This window comes from Canis lupus, chromosome 18 (genome assembly GCF_048164855.1).
Source record: "Canis lupus baileyi chromosome 18, mCanLup2.hap1, whole genome shotgun sequence".
Lineage (NCBI taxonomy): Eukaryota > Metazoa > Chordata > Mammalia > Carnivora > Canidae > Canis > Canis lupus.
In genome coordinates, this window is record NC_132855.1 from 55005621 (window position 1) to 55028791 (window position 23171).

General features: G+C 39.4%; 1 protein-coding gene, 1 long non-coding RNA gene and 1 pseudogene across 2 annotated transcripts in view; 1 reads left to right on the forward strand and 2 right to left on the reverse strand.

The window, feature by feature from the left end:
* The window catches only part of LOC140609380 (uncharacterized), a 223440-nt gene that overhangs the window by 155647 nt on the left and 44622 nt on the right, over positions 1-23171 (reverse strand). The gene's annotated exons all lie outside the window — the stretch shown is intronic.
* LOC140609282 (uncharacterized) overlaps positions 1-23171 on the reverse strand; it is a 59517-nt gene that overhangs the window by 13680 nt on the left and 22666 nt on the right. The window contains exon 2 of the long non-coding RNA XR_012011175.1: positions 19248-19373. This is a non-coding gene — a long non-coding RNA (uncharacterized lncRNA). The remainder of the gene's footprint in view (positions 1-19247; positions 19374-23171) is intronic.
* Positions 609-1485, forward strand: LOC140608532 (homeobox protein OTX2 pseudogene; annotated as a pseudogene).

The window sequence follows — 23171 nt, forward strand, 5'->3', positions numbered from 1 at the left end:
GGGGAAAATCCTAGAAATGCACAATCTACCAGGCCTGAATTAAAAGAAACAGAAAATGTGAACAGATCTGTAACTATTAAAAAGACTGAATTAGTAATCCAAAGCTTCCCAACAAAGAAAAGCACAGGACCAACAGCTTAGCTTCACTTGGTAAATTCTATCAAATATTTAAATAAGGAGTCAAGCGAATTCTTCTCAAACTGGTCCTGGCATTAAGACACACATGTAGGACAACGGAACAGGAGAGAGAGCCCAGAAATACACCCACACAGATTCACAATCAACTGATCTCCAGTGAGGGCACGAGGAGGGAAAGGACACAAAATGGGAAGGACGTGTTCAATAAATAACCTTGGGAAAACTAGATAGCCTCATTCAAAAGAATGAAACTGTAGTCTTATCTTCTATCACACACAAAAGTCAACTCGAAATGGATTAGAGGCAAACCTAAGGCTGGAAGCTGAGGACTCCTAGAAGAAAACTAGGAAGAGGATGCCAGGGAAAGAGCACCTCTGCGTATCTGTCCTGCACTGGTTCCTGCACTCCAAACCCACCCCGGGAGAAGTGAGATCTTCCTGCTGGGGACCCCTGATCTGGGCCAACGATGCATGCACCTCCCAACAATCTTAGCGCAAAGGTTCATCTCAAGCAACCCACTGACACAAGTCAATGGGCTGGGTCTGACCACTTGGGGCACGGACTTGCTATACCCCTCATCAGTGGGCTACCTGGCCACCACCCTCCTCCCCCCAAATAGTGTCAGGAGAGGACGACTTTTACCCAGGCTCAGCTCGATGTGTTTGAAGCCCTGTTTGCTAAGACCTGGAAGCCAGACATCATGCGGAAGGAGTAGTGTTGAAGTTCAATTTGCTCAGCTCCAGGGCACAGGTATAGTTTAAGTATCAAAGAGCTAAGTGCTACCATCAAGCAGCAGCAACAACAGAATGGAGGTCAAAACAAAGTCAGATCTGCCAAAAAGAAGACATCTCCAGCTCAGGAAGTGAGTTCACAGAGTAGAACCAATTCACTCCCTCCCCTAGCACCTCAGTCCCAGCTATTTCCGGCAGCAGTGCTCCTATGTCTATCTGGATCCCAAATTCTGTCTCCTGGCTTCCAGATCCCTTGTCCACCTCCTCTTCCTGCATACAGAGGCCCTACCCTGTGAGCCATACTCAGGCTTCAGGCTACAATCAAGAAATCGGCTGTTTAGCTTCCTACTTGGGAGAATGGACCATGGATCTGATTTGACCCACAGGCATTACCAGCTTCCTGGACCGTGGACCACACTCACACCCACGAGGACCAACACAGTCACCACCATCTCAACCAGCCCCTAGCTCTCTTTCTGCCCAGGGATGTGGAGCCTCAAGCTTGTGTTTTAACTCAATCCCTGACTGCTTGGATTAGAAGGACCAAACTGCTTCCTGGAAGCTTAACTTCAATTGTAAAGATCAGGCATCCTCATGGGAATTCCAGGTTTTGTGAAGACCAGTAGAACCTCTTGCTGTGGATGATTTTTAAATATACTGTATTGGACATTCCAGCTTTAGCCAGACATTGGTTCAAAGAGTTAGAGAAGATGATGCTCAGATTCACCTTCTTATTAATGTTCCAGGAGTCAGAGAAGAAAGAATGAAGGGCCTTAGAGGGGCCTACCTACCAGCAGCCTGAAATGAACAAACCAGTCTACTCAAGATCCTGCTATAATTTTAGGCCACTGGCTTTCCTCGTTTGCAAAGTGATCCAAAGCATTTCAGCCATGTACAACCAAACAACCCCAAACTAAACTGAGGAAAGGAGAAAGAGACATGGCCTTCTTAAGTAGAGGTGTTCCAAAGCTTTAGCCAATCTGTGGCTTAATCTTAGGAATGGACATTGCCTCAAGCTCACTCACATTTCATGACCAACGGTGGTTGGCACTGAAAAACTCAAGGCTGTGTGAACTGAGTGACTGATTGTCCTATATGCACTACTTTATTTAAAAACTAATGTTCTAAGGGCACCTGGTTGGCTCAGTGGTTGAGTATCTGCCTTCAGCTCAAGTTGATCCTGGGGTCCTGGGATCTTAAATAAATAATTTAAAAAATAATAATAAAAAATAATGTTCTAATGGAGTCAGTATGCAGTTTAAGAGATAATCAGTATGTCTTTTTTTTTTTTTAAGATTTTATTTATTCATGAGAGACACATGAATACATGTGAGAGATACACATGAGAGAGAAAGAGGCAGAGACATAGGCAGAGGGAGAAGCAGGCTCCATGCAGGGAGCCTGATGTGGGACTTGATCCCGGGTCTTCAGGATCACACCCTGGGCTGAACAGGTGCTTAACCGCTGAGCCACCCAGCCATCCCATCAGTGTGTCTTATATAAATGCTGCACCTGTGGTTTTTAATCTGTGCTAGACTTTAAAACTGTGATGTCATTTTATGTAACCCTGAACTTCACTTCACATCTGCAAGGGTTCTTCTGTGATTAAATAGGTTATAATTCTAAGCAAAATTCAGAGCAACTGAATACTTATCTAAAAAGATTACCTTTGGCTAGAGATGAGAGCTGCAATGGAACTGCAGAGTCTCTGAACAAGGAGAATGAAAGAAGAGAAACAAAAGGACACTGATGCATCTTGTCATTTACTGCAGGTGAAGCCTAGCAGTAAAGAGACATTGGTCAATTGCTCTGACCCTGATGAATCTATAAACTGAGATCACTACTATGTATGCTTGCAGATGTTAACTGGAAAAATTATAGTTATATATGCATAAACCTTTTCTTCCTGGATTTGGCAGAAACATATAATTGTATTAAAAATGGTTCTAGAACCCTACCCAAAAAATAGAGGAAAAGTTTCATGACTTTGGTCTTGCAACAAAAGCAAAAACAGACAAGTGGGACTATATCAAACTAAAAAGATTTTGCACAGCAAAGGACACAATCCATACAGTGAATAGGAAACCTAGAGAATGGGAGAATGTGCAAACCACATATCTGGTAAGGAATTAATATCCATAATATATAAGGACCTCTAGAACTCAACAGAAAATATAGATGAAGATAGATAAATAAAATCTTAAAAAAATACTGTTTATTTATTCGAGAGAGAGAGAGAGGCAGAGGCAGAAGGAGAAGCAGGCTCCACACAGGGAGCCTGATGCGGAACTCGATCCCAGGACTCTAGGATCACGCCCTGGGCTGAAGGCAGGCGCTAAACCGCTGAGCCACTCTGGGATCCCAGATAAACACTATTAAAAATGCACAAAGGACATGAACAGACATTTCTCTAAAGAAGATATACAAATGGCCAACAGATATTATAAAAAGATGCTCAACATCACTAGTCATCAGGGAAATGCAAATTAAACCACAATGAGTTATCACCTCACACCTGTTAAAATGGCTAAAAAAATCCACTATCACCACCAACAGGGGCTCCTGGGTGGCTCAATCAGTACAGTATGTGACTGTTATCTGAGTGTTCAAGCTCCAGGTTCAAGCTCCATGCTGGGTGGAGGGATTACTTTAAAAAAATAAAATAATAGGGCAGCCTGGGTGGCTCAGCGGTTTAGCGCCACCCTCAACCCAAGGTGTGATCCTGGAGACCTGGGATTGAGTCCCAGGTCATGCTCCTTGCATGGAGTTGGCTTCTCCCTCTGCCTTGTGTCTCTGCTTCTCTTTCTCTGTGTGTATGTGTCTCTCATGAATAAATATAATAAAATCTTTAAAATAATAAAATAAAATAATAAAACAAAATCTTAAAAAAAATAAAACAAAAACAAGTGTTGGCGATGATGTAAAGAAAGAGGAACCCTTGTGCACTGTTGATGGGAATTTAAAATGGTTCAACTACTATAGAGATAAAAGTAGGTTCCTTAAATATTAAAAATAGAACTGTCATATGATCCAGCAATTCCACCTCTGGATATTTACCTAAAATATGTGATACCAGGATTTCAAAGAGATTTGCATTTCCATGTTTATTGCTGCATGATTCACAGTAGCAAAAAGGTGGAAACAATCTAAAAATCCATCACACAGACAAATGAATAAAGGAAATGTGATACATGCATAAAATGGAATATTGATCAGCCTTTAAAAAGGAGGAAAACCTGCCATGTGTGACAACACTGGAAGGACCCGGAGGACATTATGCTAAGTGAAAGCAGCCTGCCGCAAAGAGACAAATACTGCACAATTTCCATTTATACAAGGCATCCAAAGTAGACTCATACAAGCTCCAAGGAGAATGATGGTTGTTAGGGGAGATGAGGAGCTGAGGTTCACTATAAAGTTTCAGTGGTGCTAGATGAAAATTTCCAGAGTCACACTGTACCAACACCGTGCTTACAGTTAACAATAATATACTATATATTCAGGAATTGGTTAAGCGGGCAAAAAACACATACTACAGTTCTATTTATGTTTAGGAATACATGTGTATTTAGCAAAGTGTAAAAACATGCATGAGAATGATAAACCCCAAATTCGTCTACGGCCATACCACCCTGAACGCGCCCGATCTCGTCTGATCTCGGAAGCTAAGCAGGGTCGGGCCTGGTTAGTACTTGGATGGGAGATAAACCCCAAATTCAGGACATGACACCTGGCAGAGAGATGGTCAGGCTCGTGGAAAGAATGCACATCATGTTTTAATAACCATGTAACACTTTATGCTTTCTTTATATGCTTGAAATACTCTGTAGTTTTTTAAAATAACTTTAAAAGAAAAGGAACAGCTTGCCCCCCATCATCAACTACTCTCTACCTTCTTTCTACCAAAACAAGATGGAGAACATTCATATGAACAACAGATTACCATGGGTGTGCCTACATTTTGAAACAAGAACAAATTTTGAAGTAGGAGCAAAGAAAACAGAGCTACAGAGTCCTTTTTTTCTTTTATATTTTCTTTTTTTTGAATGTTGCAATCTCAAAAATATTTACAAGGCTGCAAGTCCTTAAAGTGTCCCAGCAACCATCATATTAAATTGGCTGCTATACAGATAAAATGGTGCATAACTTCTATGGTAATTCCACTGCTGTTTGTCCTGCTCAAGAAATTACCAGGTTTCAAGCAAGTGAAAATGAAATTATAGGGGTAACTCTGCTTTTGTAAAGTTTCAAACACAGTGGTGCCATAACTTGAACCAGGACAGTCTGACCCCAAACTTGGACAAGTTTTATTACTAGAAACAACCCCCAGAGAAATCTTCTAAAAGTAGGGTTCAGGGTAAAGAGATGCCTAGGATTGTTGTTTTTCTAAATTCAGAACACTTTCCAATACAAAAAAGCATTAACAGCGTAATTACTGTTACATAAAACATGATGTGCTCCTGATTTCTAATAAAGGGGTTACTTTTATTTTAAAGGGATAATTTGAATAAAAAAACAACATTCACATGAAATATTCACAGAGCTGAGATAAAACTGAATGTTGCCCTGAATTTACTGGAACAATTCCACAATTGTCAACTTCGCTCTTTCTGGTTTGGCTTTGATCTTGGCTTCAAATTTTTAAATTTCACTGTAAAATGTAATTACTTCCATATCCCTAGGGTTCAGCCACAGAACAATGTTTTTCCTTGTCCACACCCAACCTTCTGAGCTATGTATGACAGCAAAACATCACATAAAAGAATTCAGAAGCATAAACAAAGGGGAAAAAATGTATGAAAAGAGAAAAGCAGGATAAAAAATTCAAATTTTTCTAGTTTACTCACTGAAGGTCAACAAATTTTGTACATATTCAATGCACGGAGAACAAACAATCAAATTTATCTTTAACCAATATTAATTATTCGGGACCACTACAGGTTCTTTGTCTGATACAAAAGGTTTATAGATACAGTTGCAATGAAGGAGGAAAACAAAACAAAAAAAATAAATCAAAATTCTCAGATATAGGCAAAGAAGGGTTGTTGACTAGGAATGGAAATCTGTAATGATGTATGTCAGCAAAAGCTCTCTTATCTTAAAATTCAATCCCTTCCTTTTCATCGTGTTTTGAGCATCTCCTTCCCATGGCACTGTCAAAACAATCTTTTCCTTTCACGTTTTCCCAGCAATCCACTCATTCCGAACTTTTCAACCAGATTTGAGAAAAGGATTTCAGAGCTCAGCTCAGGTTAGCGACAACACAGGAACTCCCTCTTGTGGTTACAAAAGGGAACTGCCTGAGTACTCAGGCATTTAAGCCGGTAAGTTATTTTTGTATCACTGGATAAGGTGTTTCATTGTCCTCATTTTACAGACAAGAGAACAGCTGAAGGTCTAGCAACTTCCCTCCCCAAGGGATTTCAAACAAGAATAATACATCTGAAGCAGGATCTGACCACGTATTACTAAAAGATAAGTCTAAAGTTATAGAACCTAATTTTAACTACGACTGTTTTGATGTGGTTTCAAAGCAACTGTTTACATAGTATCTTTGGCTTAATATATGCTCCTAGACATTTAAAAAACAAAACAAAACAAAAAAACAGAAAAGTAAGTAATGGGTAAAATTTTCATGAGAAAAGAGTTATTTCCCATATTATTCTTGAATCTTCTCAAAAAGTATAAAATAAGGTATTATTTTGTGAATCATGAATCTACTTGTTACCATAAGTACTTCTTTCAAAAGAAGGGCAAGGCAGAAATAAGCAATTTCTAAAATAATAAACTGTCATCCTGTTTACATGCTAAAGTCACTGGACCTGGACATGAATAAGAATTTATATTTTGTGTTAATGACACATCAAAAAAATGTAAAGCTGTTCATCTTTAAACCTCTTTACTCTGAATCTTTATCGTGAATTAACATGATTTAAAGTACCTCCTTTAAAAGGTTTTAAAAGTTCAACGAGGGCAGCCCCGGTGGCATAGCGGTTTAGCGCCGCCTGCAGCCCGCGGCGTGATCCTGGAGACCCGGGATCGAGTCCCATGTCGGGCTCCCTGCATGGAGCCTGCTTCTCCCTCTGCATGTGTCTCTGCCTCTCTCTCTCCCTCTCTCTGTGACTATCATAAATAAAAATAAAAAAGAATTTTAAAAAATAAAGTACTGAACAATCTTTTCTAAAATGTACCCATTTTCATTGTCTTTATATGAAATAAGTAAAAAGAATGTACTTTATAAATGATAAAAATACAGAGAAGAGAGGTCAAATAGAAAAGAGTAACCCAAAGGTACAACTGAATGCTTAAATGAAGTAATATCACCATAAGCAAGAATTTGTGCACTCTGTAATGACCTTGTTCTCGAGAATGATTTCACCTGTAAACATGAGCTAAGACTACAGCCAGTGATACTGCACACACAAACAGATGGCCAAGACTATGTCAATTTTCACTTTCCTCTCAAATGCTCCCTGTGTGTCCTGCCAAAGCTGGACACTGGGTCAGGGTATCATCTTTAAAGTCCAATCAAGTATGTGCAAATAATTGCATTCCTCTGATAAAACCTCCGAAGTGAATTGTTTCCCCAAATCAACAAGCAAAATAAACAGGACCCCTACGTGTCTTGCATTCCCACCTCGATGAATGGTATCACCACTTGCTGAAATGATAAAAACTGAACTAATCCTTGACTCCTTTTTTCTCCCATATCCTTCAAATTCTGCTAGTCACAAAGTTAAAAGTCAGGAACAATGCACGGAGTCACCGAATCTCTTCACTCTTCTCTCTTTCAAGTCAAAGCCATGGCTTTCAAGTCTCCAGCAAGCTTCCCCCTACCTGGATTACAGCGGAGTCCCATTTACCATTTGAAACTCAGCTCTCCACATTCCCTTCTCCAGAGCCTTCCCAACCTCTCTCGGTATAGGCCCCTAGTCCCTACTGAGGCAGATTAGGTAGGGATCAGCCCCCCATCCCCAACCCACCCCACCCCCATACTTCTGTTATCTTTGCAGGAATATTAAGTTCAGAGTGCCTAATAGGAGTGTCTTATAGATCTTTGTTGAATAAAGGATATATTGGAGGGAGAGAAGAGGAGGAAAGTAGAATTTAGTTAAACAGCTGGTACTAAGGGTACCTGGCTGTCTTAGTCATTTAACGGCTGCCTTCAGCTCAGGATCTCTAGATCCTGGGATTAAGCCCCACATCAGGCTCCCTGCTTAGCGAGGAGTCTGCTTCTTCCTCCGTCTTTTTTTCTTAAGATTTTATTTATTCATATGAGAGAGAGAGAAGCAGAGGGAGAAGCAGGATCCATGCAGGGAGCCTGACGTGGGGACTCGATCCCAGGTCTCCAGGATCAGGCCCCGGGCTGAAGGCGGCGCCAAACCGCTGAGCCACCTGGGCTGCCCTCCCTCCCTGCCTCTTATTATGTAGGATGCTTGTGCTCTCTATGTCAAATAAATAAACAATATCTTAAAAAAAAAAAAAAGCTGGTGCTGTATTTGGGGAAATGAATTAATGACTGTCAAAGAACTGATTGTTTCCAAAAGAAATTTTTTAATTTGCATAGAATGAGGCAGAACCATGAGTAAAATGTTCCAGAGTCGTTGATTTTTCATCAAAATTAACTTTCTACCAGAAAGAGACGTGCTTTTACATAAAGAAGTAATATTTAATTTCCTGTTTTGTATATGAAGATATGCAGAAGATAAAGGCATGAAGTCACTAGCCCCACAAGTCCTGATCCCCAGACTGGTGCAGAACATGGCCAGGCCCAGCTGGAAAAGTGCTCCGGAAGAGAAAGAACTTCTCTTGGTTATAATCTATAGCCCCATCACCCAAAGGAATTTAAGCCCAGATTACCTAGTATCTCCACATATATGGGATTGAGACAGGGTGTCTAGAAGGGTGTGCCTTTTTAAGATTTTATTTGTTTAATTTATTTATTTATGAGAGAGAGAGAGCGAGCGCATAAGCAGGCAGAGCAGCAAGCAGAGGGAGAGGGAGAAGCAGGTTCTCCACGGAGCAGAGCACCTGACGCAGAACTCAATCCCAGGACCCTGGGATCATGACCGGAGCGGAAGGCAGATGCTTATCCAACGTAGCTACCCAGGTGCCCCAAAGGATGTGCCTTTCTGCATCTAAAAAATGCAAAGGTGCTAGGCTGTCATCAATATCCTTCCTGATAACCTTCCTCCATACATTTGAACTACTTTACACGAATAGAATATTAATCTAAGAAACTACCATTTCTTCCAGTGGATGGGGGATGAATGTTAATAGTTCTTCATCACAAAACCAATGTTCAAGTGCTAGGGAAATATAGCTGTTACTCGTCAGTAAATTCAGTAAAAGACAATTGATGATTTCTGTTTTACAATTAGAATCCAAAAAGCACTTGACATAGAACATTAATTTAATAGGTCTCACAAAGTATTCCCAAGCAATATATTGCAATGAAATCAGCAATCTAGTCCAATTTCTTGAATGGTCATCTTAAAAAGAATTTGAAATTTTGAGTGGCTGCTCACTTTTTAATGGCTTTATTGATGTATGATCTACAGGCCATGGAAGTCATCCATTTTAAGTGTACATTTAGATATGCTTTGGTAAATTTATACAGGTGCGTAACTATCACCAAAAATAGTCCCATTATGCCAAGAGTTCCCTTGTACCTGTTTACAGCCAGTCTTCTGCTCCCACCTCTGGCCCTAGGCAACCACTAATCTGACCTGTGGTTTTGCCTTTTTAAAAATTTTCCTATAAATGGCATTATATAATATACAGTTCTTTGTTTCTGGTTTCTTTCAACTTGGACATGTTTTTGAGGTTTACCTATGCTGTAGCATGTATTAGTAGCATGAATTAGAGCTTCGTTCTTTTCCATGATTAAATAATACTCCGCTGTATGACCACAATACGTTTTGCTTATCTACTCACCAGGTGATGAACTGGATTGTTTCCAGTTTTTGTCTGTTGCAAATAATGCTGCTTTGAACATCTGTTTGGTTTTTGAATGGGCACAATTTTTATAACCTTATTAGTGTAGAATTTATATATAGTAAGTTGCACATATTTGAAATGCACAATTTGATGAATTCTGACACATGTATACACCCATGAAACTACTGTGCATAATCAAGATAATGAATCTATAATCACCCCTGATGTTTCATTGTGCCTTTCCCTTTAGAATCCTTTTCTCCTCCTCCTCTAAGCCATCCTCAGGCAACCAGTGATCTCTCTTTTATGATCAATTACTTTGCATTTTGTACAATTTCAACTAAATGGAATCAGACAGTATTGGTACTTGTGGGGGGAGGTGCCAGCTTTTTTCATGCAATATAATTACTCTGAGATTCATACATGATGTTTGTATATAACAACAGTCCATTCCTTTCCATTACTGAGTGGCATTCCATCATATGATTATGCCAATTTGCTTATTTATTCATCTGCTGATGGACACTTAACACAATTTCTAGTTTTTTACAATCACAGGTAAAGCTGTTATGAACATTTTATATAAGTTTTTGTCTAGACATACACTGTTACTTCTCCTGATGGCCTATCTGGGGATGGAACTGTCATATGTTAAGTGTATGCTGAACTTTTTAACAAACTTTTCCAATAATGGCTGAACTATTTTATATTTCCACCACCAATGTGTTAGCTTCCTGGGTTTTCGTGGGGTTTTTTACATCCTTGCCAACACATGGACTGTCAGTCTTTTTAATTTTAGCCATGAGAGTGGGTGTATAGCAGTATCTTACTTTGGCTCTAATTTGTACTTCCCTAATGATTAATGATGTTGAAATTTTTTTCATGTGTGCATTCACCATTCATGTCTTTGGTGAAGTGTCTACCCAAATCTTTTGCACATTTGAAAATCGCGATTAAATTATTAATCTTATGATTGAGTTTTAAGAAAGATCTTCATGTATTTTCAAGATACAAATCATCTATCAGACATAACTATTTTCTCTCAATATGTGGCTTGACTTTTCGTTTTAACAGTATCTTCTGAAAAGTAAAACTTTAACACTTTGATGAAATCCAATGTATCCATTTTTTCTTTGTATAGTTCACACTTTTTATATCTTATTTACTAAGTCTTTGTCTAACCCAAGACACGAAAACTTCCTGCAATGTCTTCTGTTTCCTATGATCCACTTTAAGTTCATTTGTGTGTGTGTTGTAAGGTAAAGATCAGGGCACATTTTAGTTCACACGGGCATCCAACTGTGGCAGAACATTTGCTGAAAAAACTATGCTGTCCCTACTGAATTACATCAGCACCTCGTTGAACATAGTGAGGGGGCACCTGGATGGTTCAGTCAGTTAAGCTTCCAACTTTTGATTTTAGTTCAAGTCATGATCTCAGGGGTCCTGAGATGGAGCTCCATGGCAGGCTCCATGCTCAGCAGGGCATCTGCTAGAAGATTCTCCCCCTCTGCCCCTTCCCCCACTTGCTCTCTCTCAAACAAATGAATAAATCTTTTTTTTTTTAAGATTTTATTTATTTATTTATTCATGAGAGACACAGAGAGAGGCAGAGACACAGGCAGAGGGAGAAACAGGCTCCATGCAGGGAACCCGATACAGGACTCGATCCCAGGACCCCATGACCCCATGATCATGACCTGAGCCAAAGGCAGATGCTCAACCACTGAGCCACTCAAGTACCCCACGAATAAATAAATCTTAAAGAAAAAAGTAAAAGAAAGAGAAAAAGAAAAGTAGTGGACCACAAAGGATATGTATCTGTTTCTGGATGTTCCATTCCACTGATCTCTATGTTCATCCCTATGTCAATACCACATTGTCTTTATCACTGCAGCTTTATGGTAAGTTTTGAAACCAGGTAGTGTTAAGTCCCCCAATTTATTTTATTTTTTTTAAAGATTTATTTATTTATTTATTTATTCAGAGAGCACGAGAGAGAGGCAGAGACACAGGCAGAGCTCCATGCAGGAAGCCCGACGTGGGACTCGATCCCAGGTCTCCAGGATCACACCCCGGGCTGCAGGCAGCGCTAAATCGCTGCACCACCGGGGCTGCCTTTTTTTTTTTTTTTTTTTTAAGATTTATCCCAATTTATTTTTAAGGTTATTTTGATTATTCTAGATTCTCTGCATTTCATATGAATTTTAGACTCAATTTTTTCTATAAATACTTTCCTAAAAATCCTTTCTGAAATTTTGACAATTTTGCTGTTATCTATCTGATTTGGGGGAAAGTGCCACATTAACTATATTGTCTTCCAACCTATAAACATGACATAAGACCAATGGTTATGTGCTAGAAAAATACAGCTATTACTGGTCACTAAATTCTGTGAAAGACAAGTAATAATGATATTCCTACTTATTTGGGTATTCTTTTTTTTTTAAGATTTTATTTATTCATTCATGGGAGACACACAGAGAGAGGCAGAGACACAGGCAGAGGGAGACGCAGGCTCCCTGCAGGAAGCCCGATGTGGGACTCGATCCCAGGACTCCGGGATCACGCCCTGAGTCAAAGGCAGATGCTGAACCACAGAGCCACCCAGGCGTCCCTTATTTGGGTATTCTTACTACCCTTCTCTTATTAAACTTCTCTCATTAAATATACTCCTATGTATTTTGGTCTTTTTGATGCTATTATGAATAGATTTGCCTATTCTTGACATCTCATATAAATGGAACTCTCTTGTTTCACTTAGCAGAATGTTAAGGTTCATCCATGTTAGAGCATGTGTCGGTACAACATTCCTTTTTACTGACAAACAATATTCCACTGTATGGATACCCCACATTTTAGTCATTCACTCATGTGCTGATTGACCTAAGTTTTCCAAGGCGTGATGGTTCTTTTAATAATTTGCTGTACTTTAACTGAACAATCTATCTCTTCCGTGAATGTAGCCTCTGGTAGATTTACTTGGGTTGTTTTTTTTTTTCCTAAAAATTTTTAAAATAATCTTTACACTCAATGTAGGGTTCAAACTCACAACACCGAGATCAACATTCGTAGACTCCACTGACTCAGCCAGCCAGGCGCCCCAACTTCATTTTTAAAATCCTCTGATCTGATTCCCTATGAGTTACCTCTGCATCTGCACAGTATACTGGTCAGCCATGGCAATTTGGTCAGAGGTTGTGCTCGAATATTTTGTAGCTTAAGGCTTCCACCCTCCACTGAGGAAGTCGTACGTGGGTTGAAAAGCATTCAGAGTTGTCCCCAGCTCTCAAGGAACTCTCTGACTTTCACATTTTGCTGCACTCTCTTGGGTTATCTATCCCCAAGGCATGCACAGTTAGCAGTCAGCCACAGCCATGTGGAGAGCTGATGTCAGCCCTTTCTACGGCTCTCATTTCCTGGATCTCCCTGTTAAATTTCTGGATGGTGGCCCCAAACCAGGACTGCCAAGTTGAGCAAAGCTGTAGGTTTTCCCCATCCATTATGAAGCGAGTATGCCATTTTTAGCCAGCAGAGCTGTGGGGTTTTACCATCAACCCCCACCGAATTGCATCTATCACTTCTGGTAAGAAGTAGAAGCTGGTAAAACTGTAGTTCTAAAAAAAAAACAAAAAAAACTGTAGTACTCACTAAGTGAGGTAACAGGCAGTAGAGAGGCCCAGGCAAGGAGGCCACAAACTCCCACTCTTAATACCCAAGGGTCCGGCATATTTATTGTCTGCCTTCCCAGTCTATTTCCAGTACCCAGAAATGATTGCTTTTGTCAATCCTGTCTAATTTTATCCTTGTTTTATTGAGAAAGAACCACCCATCCTCTTCACATCATCATTAATGGGAGTGACCTTGGCCATCCATTTTTAATTTCTCAACCTCCCATAACATAATCTCTTAAAAATAAAGTAGGACTATAATTCCACTTCAAGTATCAAATACAGAACTGCTTTCCAAGTCTGACATAAAATTTATCATCATAGCCTGAATATTTTCCATTAAGAGCCTTTCTACACACTGCCAGCAAACTAACATTATATTAAAAGTACCAAAACAGTCAGATGTTCAGTCATTTTGAGGTTCCTAGGGGATTAACTGAATGACTACTTGGATCTCAGCCGTGGCTCTTAACCACAAAAATCCTACATGGCTCAAAGACAATGGGTTCTGCGATACTATTAACAAAGCTTGACATAGGCAAACAGCAAACTCTTGCAGATTCCATTAGTATTATTGTATAAGTATTCTCAATCCAGATTTTGTAATCCAATTTTTCCTCCAATTATTCCAAATACTGTCACAAAACCCTCAATCCTAACTTGCCTTTGGCCCTGGGATATCGTATTATTATAATGCTTTGTAGTTGACAAAGCTTTCACGTCCTGTGTCATGTGATCCTCATGAAAACCTCCTGTAGTAGGTAGAGCACATATTATCTTCATTTTATACCTGTCGCAACTGAAATATACAAGGATTAAGTGTTCTACGTGGCTGGTAAAGCAGATTTAAGATCCAGTTATCTTGGCAACATTTCACCTTTTAACCTTGTACATGTCTTTGCTTCCATTTCTTCCAACATTTTGGTAACTTCCTTTAAGGTAAGGAAAAGAGACTGCCCCCCCAAGCAATAGCTTTCTCAACACTTTTGGTTGAGAACAGGCTTAACATTTATTTCTTTTAAAATTTTAATCAGGGGGATCCCTGGGTGGCTCAGTGGTTTAGCACCTGCCTTTGGCCCAGGGCGCGATCCTGGAGTCCCAGGATCGAGTCCCTCATTGGGCTCCCAGCATGAAGCCTGCTACTCCCTCTGCCTGTGTCTCTGCCTCGCTATCATGAATAAAATAAAAAAAATTTTTAAAAAAATTTTAATCATAGCAATGTGAATGCGTTCCCTGAGCAAGAAGAAATGAAGCCAGATTTTGTAGCAACTATACAAAAGCAACCTTCAACACAATGTCAACCTCTATACCCATGCGCACACACACTCCACAAAACACTATTGTAGGAAATCTTCCTGGGAGGGAAACACTAAACCTGGCCACTCACACATACACAAGGTGGTGGTCTTAAATGTCACAGACCTGGTGGGTCATTTCAGAAGACTATCTTGAAATATCTCTTAATACACACATTGGGAGAAATGTGGTCATTTCTCTCATCTAGAAAACAAAAACCAAACCTATCCTTGACCCCCTCTTGCCTCCACGGTTCCTTAGAAGAGGGTCTACACTCACCTTCTCCCAGGCATCTCCTCCAACTCTCCCATGAAACAATTTCATTCAGGCTTTTGTCTCCACCACTTCTCTAAAACCTTGTCAAGCTCACTAATAACCTCCTCATTGCTAAATTCAATGATCAATTTTTAGCTCATGTCTTACCTAACCCAACAGCAGCGCTGGACAAGACTGGTTACCCTTGCTTCTTTAAATGCTTTCTCCCCTTGATGACTAGAATATCCCAATGTCTATCTTCTCACCTGTTCCTCAGGCTCTCACGATGAGACTCCTAATGGCCAATTATTTCAGTGGTCCCTGGCTCAGGTCCTAGACCCTCTCCCTCCTTTCTTTCTTTCTTTTTTTTTTTTTTTCAATTATTGAAACCGTGTGCAAAGATGTAGCTCTAGACCTGGCTCTGCTGCTACACAGGCATGTGACCTTGTGCAAGTCAATCTCCCCGAACTTCATTTTATTAATCTCCAGAGCAGAGGAGGCAGGCTGAGAGATTCTCCAACGTAAATTCCAGCCCTCAGACCCAACAGCCATATTTGAAAAGTACTAGTTTCCGAAGAACTAATTTGATTATTTATAACATTTCTCAAAGCTATCATGTTTCCCCTACTAGCTTGGACTTATTTTGTTTTCTATTCTTATTAAAGTCAAACATTTATGTTGTGTAATAAAGTCAAACACTCAGCAAGGCTTATGAAATACAGCAGTCCACCATCCTCACATTTTGTCCCTCCTCAGAGATGCTTTTAAAAAGACTTCAGGGCAGCCCGGGTGGCCCAGCGGTTTGGCGCCGCCTTCGGCCTAGGGCATGATCCTGTAGCCCCAGGATCGAGTCCCACATCGGGCTCCCTGAATGGAGCCTGCTTCTCCCTCTCTGCCTGTGTCTCTGCCTCTCTCCCTCTCTGTGCCTGTCATGAATAAATAAATAAAATCTTTTTTAAAAAATTTAAAAAATTAAAAATAAAAAGACTTCAAACCTGCAGAAAAGTTTAAAGTATTCACGTATTCATGCCTGAATAGTCCTCATCTAAAGGTCTACTGCTGATGTTTTACCACACTCCTTCCAGCTTTTTCTATACTTCCTTTGTGCCAGACCATCCAAAAGGGGGAGACAAGGGGACATATTATGACACTTCACTCTTAAATACTTCAGTGTGCAAATTCTAAAGATAAGAGTATCTCCTATGTAGCTACAGCGTCATTGCCACACCAGGGAAAACAGACGCTAATTCAACAACATGGTCCAATGGGCATCTCTGAGTGTGGATGGTGCCCTTTCCTCTTTTCCATCTGTTCACACTCCCTTAGTGGCCTCGACTCTTCTTAGGGCTTTAAAGTAATGGTAATTGCTTATGATTTCAAAGTTGTCTCTTCAGCCCTCTCTTGACCTCTCACTCAACTCCAGACTCTCTACTTGACCTCTCCACTTAGACATCTAGAGAGGCATCTCAAACTCAATATGTCCTAAACTGAGCAGCACCCTCCCTATCAATCTGTTTGTCCCAGTCTCAACAAAAGGCAACTCCATTCTTCGGCTGTTCTAGCTGCAAACGGGGGTGTCATCCTTGACACGTCTCTTTCTCTCTCATTCTACATCCAGTTCCATAGTTAATGGGTAACTAGAATTCCCTCACATCTCTTTCACCACTCTCCTCTCATTTATGGGCTCCCCACCACCATACTTCACCAGGGTCACTGCAGTAGTCTTGGGGCTACTGGGGCTCTCTGCTTCTCCCTTGCAAATGCTCCCCTCACCCCCAGAGTATTCTAGTCAAAACAGCTTCCATAGAAAGATCCAGTCACTTCTCAAAAACAACCAGGTGAGTTCCATCTTACTGGAAGCCAAAGTCCTTGCAGATGCTCACCTGCTGTGCCCATGATTACCTTTCCTCTCCTCTCCCCACTCGCTTACTCCACTCAAAACCATCACCACACCTCCTTCTACCATGCGAACAAACCGGGCACACTCCTGCTGCTAGGTGTTTGTTTCTATTCCCTGTGCCTGTAACACTCTTCCCCCAAATATCAACAGGGTCTTTCTTTCACCTTCCTCAAGTCTTTGCTCAAATATCACCTGTTCGGTGAGGCTTTCCTTGAACACCCTACATATACTGTTTCCAAAGCACTCATGGCTAATATATTGTACTTTTTTTCTTATTTGTTTTGAGTCTGTCCTTGTTTAGTCTCTACTAGAATGTTAACTCCACGAAAGCAGGACGTTTTATTTTTTTTAAGCAGGTTCCACATCCAGCATGGTGCCCAATGCTGGAGAGCTTGAACTCATGACACAAGATGAGACCTGAGCTGAGATCAAGAGTCAGACACTTTTAATGGAACAAGCCACCCAGGTACCCCAGGAGGTTTTATTTTGTTCCCTACAGTATGGCTAGTGCCTAGAATACTGTCTGGCACAAGGCAGGTACTAGTAAATATCTGATGAATCACATCCTAAAGAAAATAAAGAATCACATCCTAAAGATAATAAAGAATCACATCCTAAAAATAATACAGATTTATATTAATTGATCCATACACACACCAGAAGGCTACGGAATGCTGAATAATGGATAACTAAGAATGTTGATCATATAGGACTAAACAGGCTAGTTCTGCCCACTGGAAATAAAATGTAATCCACAAGTAATTTAGATTTTCTAGCAGTTACATAAAAAAGTAAAAGAAAGTCAGTGAAATTTTGTAGATGATTTATTTAACCTAATATATTCAAAATATTATTTCAACACGTGATTCATACATGTTAATATTAATAAATATTAACATACATAAATACATAAGATACATAATAATAAATATTATTTATAAATATTATAAATACTATAAATATAATAAATATAAATATAAATAAATATTATATATAATATATATTTATAAATGACATGAATCGCATGTTGAAATGATATTTTGAATATATATTATTATGTATAACATACATAAATACATAAAATACATAATAATAAATATTAACATACATGTTGATATTAATAAAATATTTCACAGGATTTCTTTTGACACTAAGTCTTTAAAACGTATTGTATGTTTTATGCACAATACATCCCAGTTGGGGCTAGCTACATTTCAAATGTCAGTAGTTACATATAGCCAGTGGCTACAATATGAGACAGCACAGATACAGGCCAAATTTAAGTAGCCCCATCATAGAGGGGATCATCTTGTAGATTTATTCATCATTTTTAACTTCACATTTCAAAACAAGACCCTGGTACAGCCTCATGGTTTCCTAGTTTTGTTAAAACAGTTTCAATCACTATCACAAGAGGAATAATAGCTTTCATTCTGAGAAACAATTTATATCAAGATTACTGTCTCAACTCTAAATTTCATTCAGATGTTTTGGTTAGAAACCATGTATACCCTTCTTTCTGTCTCCTCAAATAAAAAAGAAAGTTAAATCCAGAGAGATTCTCTGTTCTTATCTATATTAGCATGAAAAAAATCATTATTTTCAAATAGAGCTATTAAAATTCTACTTCCACAAAAACAAACCAGTATTCATTTCAATATAACCAAAATACGTTCTATGTTAAAAGACAGTTTCAATATAGATATAGTTGTGTTTTTAAAATTCATAAATTGCCTTACCAATAATTTTGCATTCCATAATATAAAAGTAAAATAAAGCACTAGGGAGAATGCTTTTACATTTTTAATATACGCATTTAGGTCTTCACTATGTTTCTTAAAAGCTCAAGTATTATGCAAGGAAAATGTTTTCACGAACTTTTTTTACCATCAGGGGATTAATTTCTTCTGGAATCCCATTACTTACAAATATTTTTTTGAAATTACAATAATTACCATCATTACTCAACAACAAAATTTAAAGAATCCAATTAAAATGCATAATACTTTGGGGATCCCTGGATGGCTCAGTGGTTTAGTGCCTGCCTTTGGCCCAGGGCAAGATCCTGGGGTCCCGGGATCAAGTCCCACACAGGGCTCCCTGCATGGAGCCTGCTTTTCTCCCTCTGCCTGTGTCTCTGCCTCTCTCTCTGAGTGTCTTTCATGAATAAATAAATAAAATCTTTATAAATAAATAAATAAATAAATAAATAAATAAATAAATAAATAAATAAAGCATAATACTTTAAACTTTTAAAGTTACAAAATTTTACTTTTTTTAAGCCATTAAACACAACACACAGCAGCATCTACTTACTTAGATGTTCTAGGTATTATTGATAATCTCCCCTAAACTGGCAGATTTGAGCTTAGATCATCAGCAAGTCAGAGAAACTCCAGAAAGTAAAATATCTTCAAATCTTCAAAAGCATTAATAAAATGCCTGCATGAAAAAACAAACAAACAAACAAACAAAAAAAAAACGGGAGTTACAATCAAGAAAGAACTCTCTCAAGTGTATTGTCCACATAGGGGGTAACTTCTGTTTCTTCTTTTCTCAAGTGAGGGCTCAGAACACATTAATTCCTGGCCCTGGGGGTTGTGGGCGAGCTGAGTTGGCAATACTTGGTATTACAACTGCCCTCTGTTTTTAGAACTGTCTTTGGGGAGAAGCCCAACTTGGTTTAATAATACATGCATCCTGTACTATAACCTGATTCACCCTTTTACCAGTCTGATCCTTCAACCACTAGAGAGCCTCATTCTCTAACCATACAAACTAAGACTCTTTTGAAAGTGAAAAGAGGAACTTTGGAAATATTTATTAACTAATAAACTATCTTTATTATATTGCTTTATATTCTAAAAAATAAAAACAATGTACATCCCCTGCATTAAAGCAGAAGTTAAAGGTGTATTTACATTACATGAACACTTAAAATATCATAAGCAGATTAATTATTCTTGGTACATAGTCTAGTACTTCAATGTTTTCTTAATAGATTCCATCTGTAATACTGTGTCACTGGTACTGTCTCCGAGGGGGAAAAGGTTGACATGATCTTATTATTTTTAATTTTTCACAAAGTTGCCAAGTCTTTTTCAAAGTTTCATTTTATGTTAAATAATCTAAAATCACTGACATCATCTGGCTCTTCTGCGTTGATTTATTTTCAACAAGAAATGCGCTTTTCAAAGCTGCTGAGAAACCTGATGAGCTCAAAAAGAAAGGTCTGATAAAAAATATTCTCAATTCTACCTTTTCAAAATTGTTCTACCTTTAACAAAATTGTTAAGTATTTCAGTCTAAAAATTGTACAGATATTATCTTTTTGCTAAATTGGTGTTCGTTCTTCCATACTCACCCCCTCTGATCGGCTCACCATGATACACACTCCCACACAGTTTTCTTCCCCAATGCAAATCCCATCATGTCACTTCCCAACTTGCAAAATTCTCAGTAGCTTCTCATTGCTACTTGGATGCAATTCAAAATCTTAACAGGGCCTCTAAAGCTCGGGGAGACCTGGTCCCTCCCTGCCTCTCAACCTCTCAAAAGCAGCAGGTTCCCCGCCCCAAGGCCTCTTGTGCTCTGTTGCCTCTGCTTTCTCAGTCAGGCTTTCTCAGTCATCTGTGAGCCTCCTAACGCCCCCAATCTAAGTTACCCCATGGTATTCTCTCTCCCCAAAAGTACTCTGTTCTTTTCCTACAGAGCATTTATCAAAATCTGTACAGACTTGTGTCTTTTTAGAAAACTTATCTCCACCACACATTAAAAACTTCATGAGTGTAGAGATCAGTTCTGTTTGATTCACTTCTTAGTCATCGATCTTTATCCAGCACCTGGCACAGTCCTTACCACTTTGTGAACTTCAGTATTTGGGGAATGAATGAATGAATGAATGAATGAGAGTGAGAAAGAGAATATGAGGAGACAAAGGGCAACCTAGTTATTTCAGTCAAACTCGTGATCTAGGACCCGAACATCTCACAATCCTAAATCCAACTATTTCATCAATGGTCCCCTCTATACAGGACGATTCTCATCAGAATGCAAACGGTCTGTATTTTCTCCCAACCTGAAGGAAAGGGAGAGAAAAAGACCTCTCTCTTGACCCCACAATCCCATGAACTCCCCATTTCTCTAATTCAATTTTATAGGAATGCTCAAAAGAGCTTGACTCTATCTGCTGTCTCCAATTCTTTCCTCCCATCCTCACTTGAACCCATTCCAATCAGGCTTTTATCCCCACTGCTGTCCCAAAACTGCTCTTGTTAAAGCCACCGTTGACTTTCATTTCATCTCCAACTATGCAGTCTTGGTATCTATCCAATTGTCCAATTAGGCAACCATCTTGAACTAGCCAGGTACCAAGATGGGCACTTAAAACAATTATTCTTTTATTTTTTTAAATATAAAAAAATTTATATATTTTAATATATAAATATAAATTTATTTATTTATTCATGATAGACATAGCGAGAGAGAGAGAGAGAGAGACAGACACAGGCAGAGGGAGAAGCAAGCTCCATGCAGGGAGCCCGACGTGGGACTCGATCCCGGGACTCCAGGATCGCACCCTGGGCCAAAGGCAGGTGCTAAACCACTGAGCCACCCAGGGATCCCCCAATTATTCTTTTAAACTTCATCATAACCACTCCCTGAGGCAGGCCAGCACTGTTACCTCCAGAGAGAGACTAATTTAATTCATTCGAGGCCACTCACTTGGTCAAAAAATAAAACAGGAGAGGCAATTTTTCTACATCTAATAGACAATTTTCATCTTAACTGGATCTCATCTTAAAGAACCTGTCTGGTCTCTCTCTGCCTGAGTCTCTGCCTCTCTCTCTCTGTCTGTGACTATAATAAATAAATAAATAAATAGATAGATAAATAAATAAATAAATATTTAAAAAAAAAACGGGGGATCCCTGGGTGGCGCAGCAGTTTGGCGCCTGCCTTTGGCCCAGGGCGCGATCCTGGAGACCCAGGATAGAATCCCACATCGGGCTCCCGGTGCATGGAGCCTGCTTCTCTCTCTGCCTGTGTCTCTGCCTCTCTCTCTCTCTGTGACTAAAATAAATAAATAAATAAATAAATAAATAAATAAGTAAGTAAGTAAGTAAATAAATAAATAAATAATAAAATATTGAAAAAAAAAAAAGAACCTGTCTGGTATTTAATAGAGCTGATCACTCCCCTCTTTCCTTAAACTTTGTTTGGTTTCTTGGACACCGCACTCTTCCTGACACTCCCCCTCTCTCACTAGCCATTCCTTCTTAGACTTCTCATGACGCCACCTCTTACGTTTGAGTGACCCAGGGCTTTCAGTTCTCAAACTTCTATCTCTGCTCTGCTCTTGCTCACCTCAATGGGTCTCACACCACTTTAAATACCACTAGTAAGAGCCTGAACCTCTTCTCTCAACTCAAGGCTCATATTTTCAGTTCTCTACTTGAATCTCCTCTTGAAGGTCTAAGAGACATTTCATAATCTCACATCAAACTCCTGATGTTAAAAAAAAAAAAAAAAAAACTCCTGATGTTCCACTCCACTAAGACTGATAACTCCTATAGGATTCACCATCTCAGTAAATGATTATTCAATCTTCCAAGTCTTCCCTGACTTTTCCCTTTCCCTCACACCACATATCCACTCTATCAGCAAATCCTGTTGGCTCAATCTTAAAAATATATCTAAATTCTAAGTACTTCTGCTTACTTCCCAGCAGCACAACTGCTATCTGGACCTCCTTCAACCTCCATTTGGATTATTACAATAGCTTCCCAGCGGATTCTTTCCTTGCCCCACTGCACAGTTTCAAAACTAAAGGCCACGTCCCTGGTGGTCTAGTGGTGAGGATTCCACATACGCTCTCTCTTTCTCTCTCAAAACAGATAGTAGAGATAGCCAGAGTCATACTGATTTCTTTTCATTTATTTTCAGAGTCATATGAATTTTAAAAAATCAGATCACGTCACTTCCGTGCTCAAAACCCACCGAAAGTTTCCCCTGTCATTCAAAGTAAAAGTCATCATAGTGGTCTTCAAGGTCCATAACTGGCCCCAAGAAACCTCTCTTACTTCATTGCTATCACTCTTTCCCTTGTTCACCTCTCTCTTGTCCTACTGCCTTCTTTGCTGCTCCTTGAGGATGTGAACACACTCATGCCAGGGTCTCTGCAGTACACTGCTGTTCCCTCTCTCCCAAATGTGTTCTTCAGAGACACTTGCATGGCAC